Source organism: Acipenser ruthenus, chromosome 10 (genome assembly GCF_902713425.1).
Source record: "Acipenser ruthenus chromosome 10, fAciRut3.2 maternal haplotype, whole genome shotgun sequence".
Classification (NCBI taxonomy): Eukaryota; Metazoa; Chordata; class Actinopteri; order Acipenseriformes; family Acipenseridae; genus Acipenser; species Acipenser ruthenus.
In genome coordinates this window covers 17,306,308-17,316,341 of record NC_081198.1, presented here as the reverse complement: position 1 = coordinate 17,316,341, position 10,034 = coordinate 17,306,308, and positions in this window count along the sequence as shown.

Sequence of the window (10,034 nt, the reverse complement as noted above, 5' to 3'; positions counted from 1 at the left end):
ATGAACTTATTTTCTTTGCATTATTCGAGGTCTGACAACACTGCATCTTTTTTGTTATTTTGACCAGTTGTCATTTTCTGCAAATAAATGCTCTAAATGACAATATTTTTATTTGGAATTTGGGAGAAATGTTGTCAGTAGTTTATAGAATAAAACAAAAATGTTCATTTAACCAAACACATACCTATAAATAGTAAAACCAGAGAAACTGATAATTTTGCAGTGGTCTCTTAATTTTTTCCAGAGCTGTATATGCAAATATCTTGAAATGATAAATGGGAACTGTCAGAATTCTGAGAGTTCAGATTTTATACTGTTGGAAAACATGGAACAAGTATTGAATAGCAGTTTGCTACGCATGAGGAATGACGGCTGTATTCATGTTATTTTTCTGAAAAGTGATTTAACATTGGATAGAAAAAACTGTTAGTTCCAAAAATGCAAGCACTGCTGTGATAGATGAAGGCTGCAATATGGTAGAGAAGTTAAGATTATTTTGTGTCAAAGCAAATGGCTGGCCAGCAGCACACGGCTGTATAAACAAGTCCTTTGATCTCCAGCCCTGACATGAAAGAAGTTTGCTCTTCGGGAGTCCACTGGGGTATAAAACTAGTTAACAGGTTTTTGTTTAGAAAATACAGCTGGTTTATGACGGGGTCATAAAGCTAATTTTCAAGGGGACCAAAGAACCAGGCTCTAAGACTTCAGAGAGATCCAAAGAGATAGTGCCACTGAGATCAAAGTGTCTAGAGATAGGAACAAGGAAGATGACAAAAAACAGATGTATGGACCTTTGGGGCACTAGGGTCTGAAGACTGCACTGAGTTCAGAGATCTTCACACTAGATCACACACACACACACACACACACACACACACACACACACACACACATAATGATAATGAGTTGTACCTTTTCTATTGGTTAAGTGTCAGAGAAAGAGGGGGAGAGAGACACCTATGCAGAAGGGTATTTAATGTCATGCAACAATTGTAAGAACGAGTATTCTGTGTCCTGTACCTGGGACCAGGCTCCCTGCATATTTCAATAAACCTAACAACTGACTGAAGAAAAGGACTCTGTGCAGTTTCTTGAATCTACTTACTCACCATCCTCTTTTTTAAGTTACATCATATACGTACTCTTTTTATTTGCTCTGCACACACTCTTAAACTCAGGGGAGACGTTTAGGAAGACAGAGATGTTAATAACTCCTAGTGGTTCATGTTCGTGCACTGGACCCGCAATATATCCAGATGACTTTTAACAATCAAGAAATTCACACAGACTCATGTATTTGAAGTTTTACGGATCAGAGTATGAGCAGTACTCATTCGGTTTATTAACTGCTAAATATTGGATTGAGCAGTTACAGTCTATGTCGAATCCCAGCTGACAGATGATCTGGGCAGTCCAGTGTCTTAACAAATATTAGTATTAACACTTCAATACAATGATATGTATTTGCAAGGCCCGCGGGCCAGCCAAGAACACATCGCCTAAAGCACTGTCACAAAGACGGCCGGAGTGGGTGGTGTCAGACCAGAGCCAGGAAGTAACACACAGAGACTTGGAGTTTTGGTTAAGCTGAGCGCGTGATCGCGCTCAGCATTTAATAATTAACAGAACAGAAAATAAAAGGTTTGAAACAAAAAACAGGACACGGCACTATACGCCAAAATAAAAAAGACAAACAAAACGTACTAACACACAAACGGTGCACGGAGACAAACACGGTGAGTAAAGCCAAAACAAACGTTACGATCTTTCTTTTTCTTTCTTTCTCCTCTCTCTCTCACCCGTTCTCCACTCACGAACACCCAACCCCGACTGAATGAAAATGTGCATCTATATATACTGTTGTGCTGGGATTCAATTACTAATTAATTATTCACTTGAATCCCAGCACGTGAATTAATTCTGTGCAACCCCGTGCTCACATATTACATTTAACCAGCACGTGAAGTGATTTGTGCCCTCCTCGTGTATCATATATCTAGAAAATAATACTCCCCTTTGAATCTTGTCCTTGGTAACATAAATCTATAGGAAGGAATAGTGTCTGCTTTTTCAGCCGAAATTGTACCTTTTTATGAAGCGTCATGCTTTCTGAAGATAAGGATATAAAACAAATCCAGAAGACATGCAAGCAGTAAATCGTTATTCTACATTTTTCTTTAAACTCCCTCTCCTAACTTCAAAGCTACCTAACCAACGCTAAATCACAAGCTTTCAGCTTAATGTTTTGATGAAACAACGGGTGAACTGACCTATTTCATGGAGCAAGGGAGCCATCTACTGGCGATGCAAGGGTACTCTCTCTTTATCCTTTTTGTGTTTTCTCTTTAAAAGACCCCAACCTTTTATTTTTCATATCAGAAAGTCTATATTATTCAAAACAACCATAAAACACATATCTTTTCATCAATACATTTCATATTTGAAATCGTCTAGTACATGTCCAGCATATCAGCACGTTTCCAGCAGGATTCAAATTCTGTGCCAGGTTCAGCTCGAGTTGGTTCTGCAAACACCACAACAGGTCCCTTGATCCAGCGCTTTTGCATCACAGGTGTGGGTTGCCATGGTCTTGACTTCATACCTACAAGATACCTACAAGATACTTGGAATACCTTCAACACATTCCAACTTGCCTAAATGTGCCCATTTCGCTAAGTGACTGCCTTCACAGTTCATGCATTCAATCCTTTTAACATCCTGTGGGACTATATTCAGATGAGAGAAAGAAAATCCTTCAGAATAATTACATTCAAACAAGATACGACAATGTCTAGCTAAATGACCGCAAGCTGGACAAGGTTTGGGCCCAATCACTGGTGATTTACCTCTGCACCTATTACATGCACACATGACAAGAGGATTATTTTTCATTTCACGAGTCAGGGTTAGCTCTGCGAGGTATGCCCTCCATCCAGAATACAGAAGGAGGCCAAAACTCACTGTTGTTCATATTTTCAGGCACCCAGTTGCTGTTTTGCTTTACATCATCAGTTGGCAGACTTAACACAACTGAATCTGAATCAATTGATGAACCGTGAACCTTAGCTACTGAAATCCGCCACACAAAGGGGTCCAATGTTTTACTGCACAGAATAACTGGCTCAGAGTCAGCTGCGACAGAATTATACTAACCAGGCAAGCCAAAATGAGTATCTGGAGATCTTTTAAATTCATTATCTCCACTTAATTTATCATTCTGTTCAATTACAGTTTAAGGTATCTTTTAATATTTCAAGATATCTCAAAATCATTTATTGATATCTTTAAATAACCAAGATAATTAACCAGGGTCTTTTTGAAGATATCTAAAATAGATTTAGAGATATCAGCAAATCAGTTAAAGATATCTAAAATCCATTTACAGATATCATTAAGGGAAGTTAATTTGAAATATCTTAAAATGAGTAGGAAGTCATTTTGAAATACAGTATCTCTAAATGCACAGGAAGTTATTATGAGATATCTAAAATGAACTTAGCTGTAAGCCCTTTAAGATATTTAAGATATCTCCATTTTATTTAAAGATATCTTAAAATTAACTGCAGATACCATCTTTAAAAGTGTAGTTAAAGATATCTTAAAATGATTTAGCGAGTTCTAAAAATATGTGAAGATACCTAAGTAATTGAAGATATCTTCAAATTATAGCAACATAAAAGTTTAGCTTATTTTATCTACATTATTTCTTATATATGGGTCTAAAAATAAGAACTGTTCCAATTATTACTAATTGTAAAATGCTGACACCTCAGCACAGCGTTGATACAGGTTCCCTTCACCTCTCTACATTATTCACACCTGTTGTTCCATACCAGGCACACTATATTCAAACTTTTTTTCATTATTTATCTCTCAAGGGTTTCTTACGGTTATTGTATTCTTTGCTTATTTGTATGGGTTATACACATGTATATCTCCATATATCTCCACTTCTCTCTGCCCAAGAGAAGTCGGGGGGCGGCTCTCCCCACCGACCCCCCAGCACTACACCCCTGAGCAACACAATATTATGGTTTCAACTTCTTTTCTATGTTAAACTCTGATTTCCAACCATTAATATCTCTGCAATGATAGGGGTAGAGTGATGTCCTTAGAACATAAACACTTTGTGACCTCAATGTTGTTTAGAACTACAGTGACATTCTGACTGAGAGATCTACACTTTCAATTAAATGAAATGTTTAGTTGCTGCTTATAGGTTCCAATGGGGAGGTGATTTATTTGGTCAATTCCAATGAACTTGAGAATGTAGTCCTTATTTCTGTACTAAGGTGAGTACTAGCTTGTACAGTACTATCTGCAGGTCACATCCAGCTCTGTACTATCTTAGTACCAATTGCAATGAAAAAACACAGGGAGAAAAGTTTGAGGTCAGCTGATCCTCACAGACCTCACAGTTACACTGATCAGTTCTACTTAGTGTACTGTATGGGAAATGACAGAGTGGGGTGGGGACAGGAGAGTAAGAGGAGTACTGTCATGTGAAGTTACCCTTTCAGCACTGAAGAGAGTGAGATATAGGTGCCAATTCTATACTACTCAAGATATGCAGTATCTGAATATTATTAGAGAAACTGTCCGAATTATCATCCAAACATGTGTCTGGTTTTATGGTTAGGGCAGCGGTGTGGAGTAGTGGTTAGGGCTCTGGACTCCTGGCCGGAGGGTCGTGGGTTCAATCCCAGATGGGGGACACTGCTGCTGTACCCTTGAGCAAGGTACTTTACCTAGATTGCTCCAGTTAAAAAAAAAAAAACTATATAAATGGGTAATTGTATGTAAATATAATGTAGTTGTATGTAAAAATAATGCAATATCTGCTAATGATTGGATGTTCTAACTAATAATGTATCTTCAGGGATTACATTGTTTTTGAAATGTATGCCTCAAAAAACATTTTAAACCCCTAAACTGTTTAATTTGTAATGGTTCCAAAAAAAAAAAAAAAAAAACAAACAAACAAGGCATTCCGATGTTACTCCCAGTGGAAAAGTCAATATAGTATTTGGCCACCAATTGGCACATCTCTGTTTTATCAATAGCCCTTTTATCCTTAGCCAGGTTAGTTTGACTTCACAATGGTCACATCACCTTCTCATACTGATAACACTGTTGTCTGCATAATATTTAATCTCCTTCAACACTATTAGGTCAATATTACCACAGAGATATTCTGGGTTTGGCTGTGTAGAAAACTTGACATTGACTTTTAATTAAAATCATAACTATACTTTCAAAATGCTTTTTCAATGTAATCTTTTTCAATACACTGTCCGTTTCTAAAACAACCAATTATATTATTAAAATATACTGTGACAATTTAAGTCGACTCCAATTCGCTAATTAGCGAAATTAACTGAACAAATGTTTTAAAAATAAATCATTTGTTGATTATATATGACATTATCTGGGTATTGAAATAATATATATATACATATATATATTTTAGCTCAAAGAGCCAGCTGCCCAACGTTTCGATATGTTGTACATATCTTTCTCAAGGGAGCCTGTGTTTGAATCCAAACATTGGAGGTATTTATAGGTTTTTGACGGCATGACAACTACTTGTTATTGTTTACATTCAAATTCATGATTTATTCTTACATGATGTAATGGTGTTCTATATATTGTGACATCATTTTTACTTATATCTTTGAATCTGTATTAATTCTAATTAACACTACTTTACATAAACTTATATTTTTATTATATCATGCAATGCTGGCTCTGAGGATCAGTCTAGATTTGGCCTCCCCAGCGCATCAGCATGCACAACTTTTGAATGAATTTTGTTTATTTATTTAATGTTATATATTTATTGAAGTTAATTAGTTCATTCTTTTCTGTTGAGTCCCGCTGGCATAATCGTGTTCAGCCTATTTATCCATTTACTTTCTTTTATTCTTCTATATGTCGCATTGTCTAATTTGAGCTGTTCTAATACTACAAACTTTACATCATTTATGTCATGTCCCTGACATGACATATATATACAGACATATATATACAGACATGCTCAAATTTGTTGTTACCCTTACAGCTCATTGAAATAATGCTTCATTCCTCCTGAAAAGTGATGAAATTAAAAGCTATTTTATCATGTATACTTGCATGCCTTTGGTATGTCATAGAATAAAGCTAAGAAGCTGTGAAAAGAGATGAATTATTGCTTATTCTACAAAGATATTCTAAAATGGCCTGGACACATTTGTTGGTACCCCTTAGAAAAGATAATAAATAACTGGATTATAGTGATATTTCAAACTAATTAGTTTCTTTAATTAGTATCACACATGTCTCCAATCTTGTGATCAGTCATTCAGCCTATTTAAATGGAGAAAAGTAGTCACTGTGCTGTTTGGTATCATTGTGTGCACCACACTGAACATGGACCAGAGAAAGCAAAGGAGAGAGTTGTCTTAGGAGATCAGAAAGAAAATAATAGACAGGCATGGTAAAGGTAAAGGCTACAAGACCATCTCCAAGCAGCTTGATGTTCCTGTGACAACAGTTGCAAATATTATTCAGAAGTTTAAGGTCCATGTAGCCAACCTCCCTGGGCATGGCCGCAACAGGAAAATCGACCCCAGATTGAACAGAAGGATAGTGCGAATGGTAGAAAAAGAACCAAGGATAACTGCCAAAGAGATACAAGCTGAACTCCAAGGTGAAGGTACGTCAGTTTCTGATCGCACCATCCGTCGCTTTTTGAGCGAAAGTGGGCTCCATGGAAGAAGACTCCACTTTTGACAGAAAAACATAAAAAAGCCAGACTGGAATTTGCTAAAATGCATATTGACAAGCCACAATCCTTCTGGGAGAATGTCCTTTGGACAGATGAGTCAAAACTGGAGCTTTTTGGCAAGTCACATCAGCTCTATGTTCACAGACGAAAAAATGAAGCTTTCAAAGAAAAGAACACCATACCTACAGTGAAACATGGAGGAGGCTCGGTTATGTTTTGGGGCTGCTTTGCTGCGCCTGGCATAGGGTGCCTTGAATCTGTGCAGGGCACAATGAAATCTCAAGACTATCAAGGCATTCTGGAGCGAAACGTACTGCCCAGTGTCAGAAAGCTCTGTCTCAGTCGCAGGTCATGGGTCCTCCAACAGGATAATGACCCAAAACACACAGCTAAAAGCACCCAAGAATGGATAAGAACAAAACATTGGACTATTCTGAAGTGGCCTTCTATGAGTCCTGATCTGAATCCTATCGAACATCTATGGAAAGAGCTGAAACTTGCAGTCTGGAGAAGACACCCATCAAATCTGAGACAGCTGGAGCAGTTTGCTCAGGAAGAGTGGGCCAAACTACCTGTTAACAGGTGCAGAAGTGTCATTGAGAGCTACAGAAAACGTTTGATTGCAGTGATTGCCTCTAAAGGTTGTGCAACAAAATATTAGGTTAGCGGTCCCATCATTTTTGTCCATGCCATTTTCATTTATTTTCTTATTTACAATATTATGTTGAATAAAAAATCCAAAGCAAAGTCTGATTTCTATTAAATATGGAATAAACAATGGTGGATGCCAATTACTTTTGTCAGTTTCAAGTTATTTCAGAGAAAATTGTGCATTCTTTGTTTTTTGTGGAGGGGTACCAACAAATTTGAGCACGTCTGTATATATATATATATATATATATATATATATATATATATATATATATATATATACAGAAGAGGTCAGTCTCAATTGAACCTACTACGGTATCTAAAAATTCTATTTCTTTTCTTGTCCATCGAAGGTCCACCTTAATATTGCTGTGCATTTCATTTGCCATTTTATGAAACTGGAAAAGAGATTCTTCTCCATGTGTCCAAACCCCAAAAATATCATCTACAAACCGAATGTATTCTAAAGGTTCTCTTTCCGATTTTCTAAGTAATTGTTCTTCCCATTTCCCCATGTATGTACTGGCAATAGATCCTATTGCTGTACCATCGTTTTGTTTGTAATTCTTATTAACAAATGTAAAATAACTGTTTTCTAAAACTACGTTGATCATGTTCAGTACCTCTGCTGTTGGTATTGATTTATCTAGTCTATTATCTAGTGCTTTTTGACAAGGGACACTTGGGTACAAGGATTTTACATCCATGCAAAATAAAATTGTATTCTCTGGAAGGTAGTGTTTTAGTGATTCAAGTCTTTTTAAAAATTGTGTTGTATCCTTAACATAGCTTGGTAATTTCTCAACGTGCGACATAAGTTGTTTTTCTGCTATTTCAGCTATTATGTGTGTTGGATTATCAATTGTACTGACTATTATTCATATATGTATATGTATATATATATATATATATATATATATATATATATATATATATATATATATATGAATGGAAACCACAATTTTACTACCTATTTATTCTCTCCCGGACCCCATACTAAATACCTTAGGTATCTCTGACTACATTAACTAGTGTACTAGCCGTGGCAGACCTTACAGAAGTGTAACATGATATGTTTGCAGTTTTACCATGCTGTCCCCATGGTTATATTACGCATTTACAATAGTTTACTCTGGTTTGCCATGTTTATTATTATTAGAATGCCCCTTTATCTAATCTCCATTTGTGACCCCTGGTCCTTGTTTCTTTTTTCAGATCGAAAAAGTCCCCTGGGTCGACATTGTCAATACCTTTTTAGAATTTTGAATGCTTGAATCAGATCACCATGTAGTCTTCTGTGTTCAAGATTGAACAGATTCAATTCTTTTAGCCTGTCTGCATACGACATGCCTTTTAAACCTGGGATAATTCTGGTTGCTCTTCTTTGCACTCTTTCAGCAATATCCTTTTTGTAACGAGGTGACCAGAACTGAACACAATATTCTAGATGACGTCTTACTAATGCATTGTAAAGTTTTAACATTACTTCCCTTGATTCAAATTCAACACTTTTCACTATATATCCGAGCATCTTGTTTGCCATTTTTATAGCTTCCCCACATTGTCTAGATGAAGACATTTCTGAGTCAACATAAACTCCTAGATCTTTTTCATAGTTCCCTTCTTCAATTTCAGTATCTCTCATATGATATTTATAATGCACATTTTTATTGCCTGCATGCAGTACCTTACACTTTTCTCTATTAAATGTCATTTGCCATGTGTCTGCCCAGTTCTGAATGCTGTATAGATCATTTTGAATGACCTTTGGTGCTGTAACAGTGTTTGCCAGTCCTCCTATTTTTATGAATCTAAGTCATTAATGTAGATTAGGAATAGCAGAGGACCTAATACCGATCCCTGTAACCCAGGACTGGATACAGGACTAGCGAGTTTCTACACTGCTTTGTACTATTATGTTTACGACTGCCTGACAGATTGTTGTCTGAAGTGTGCAAATGTAGAAGATATAAATACAACCAATGTTTATATCCTTAAGACAGCCCATGACACTGTGGTCTAAGATGCCATGCCACCCTCAGCAGCTGGTTGCATATGCTGCCGAGCGCAGCATGGCAGAGGCCAGCAACAGCGAGTGGACCACTGCCAGTACTCCTATCTCCTGCGTCTGCTATTCCCACCGCTAGCCTTGACAGACACAGACACTTTTATGCATGGTGGTCTTTCATGAAGTGATTATGAAGGATTCTACACATACAGCTATGGCCAACAGTTTTGCAGTACCTAGAATTTTATATGAACATCATTTTAGTTAGTATATGGAAAACTACAAAGTGGCAATTCAATATGTTAAAGTAACATTATTGAGCAGTTTTCATTCGACTTTATGAAGCAAAATGTGTTAATTCTATAGATTGATGCTAAACTTTTGGCCATAGTTGTAGTTATACATTGTTACATGGCCTTTTTGAAGGTGTTATTAATGCTACATAGGGCCAATATTTTAAGGACTTTTTTGTGAAAGTAAAATAGTGCCTATGGTATAAGCTACCAGTTATGGAGCAAGAATTAGAAATTTTGGGGATGTATCCATCAAATTCAAATAAAGTGTCAACCAAAACAAAGTCAGTAAGAAAGACACTGAGAAACCAAGAGA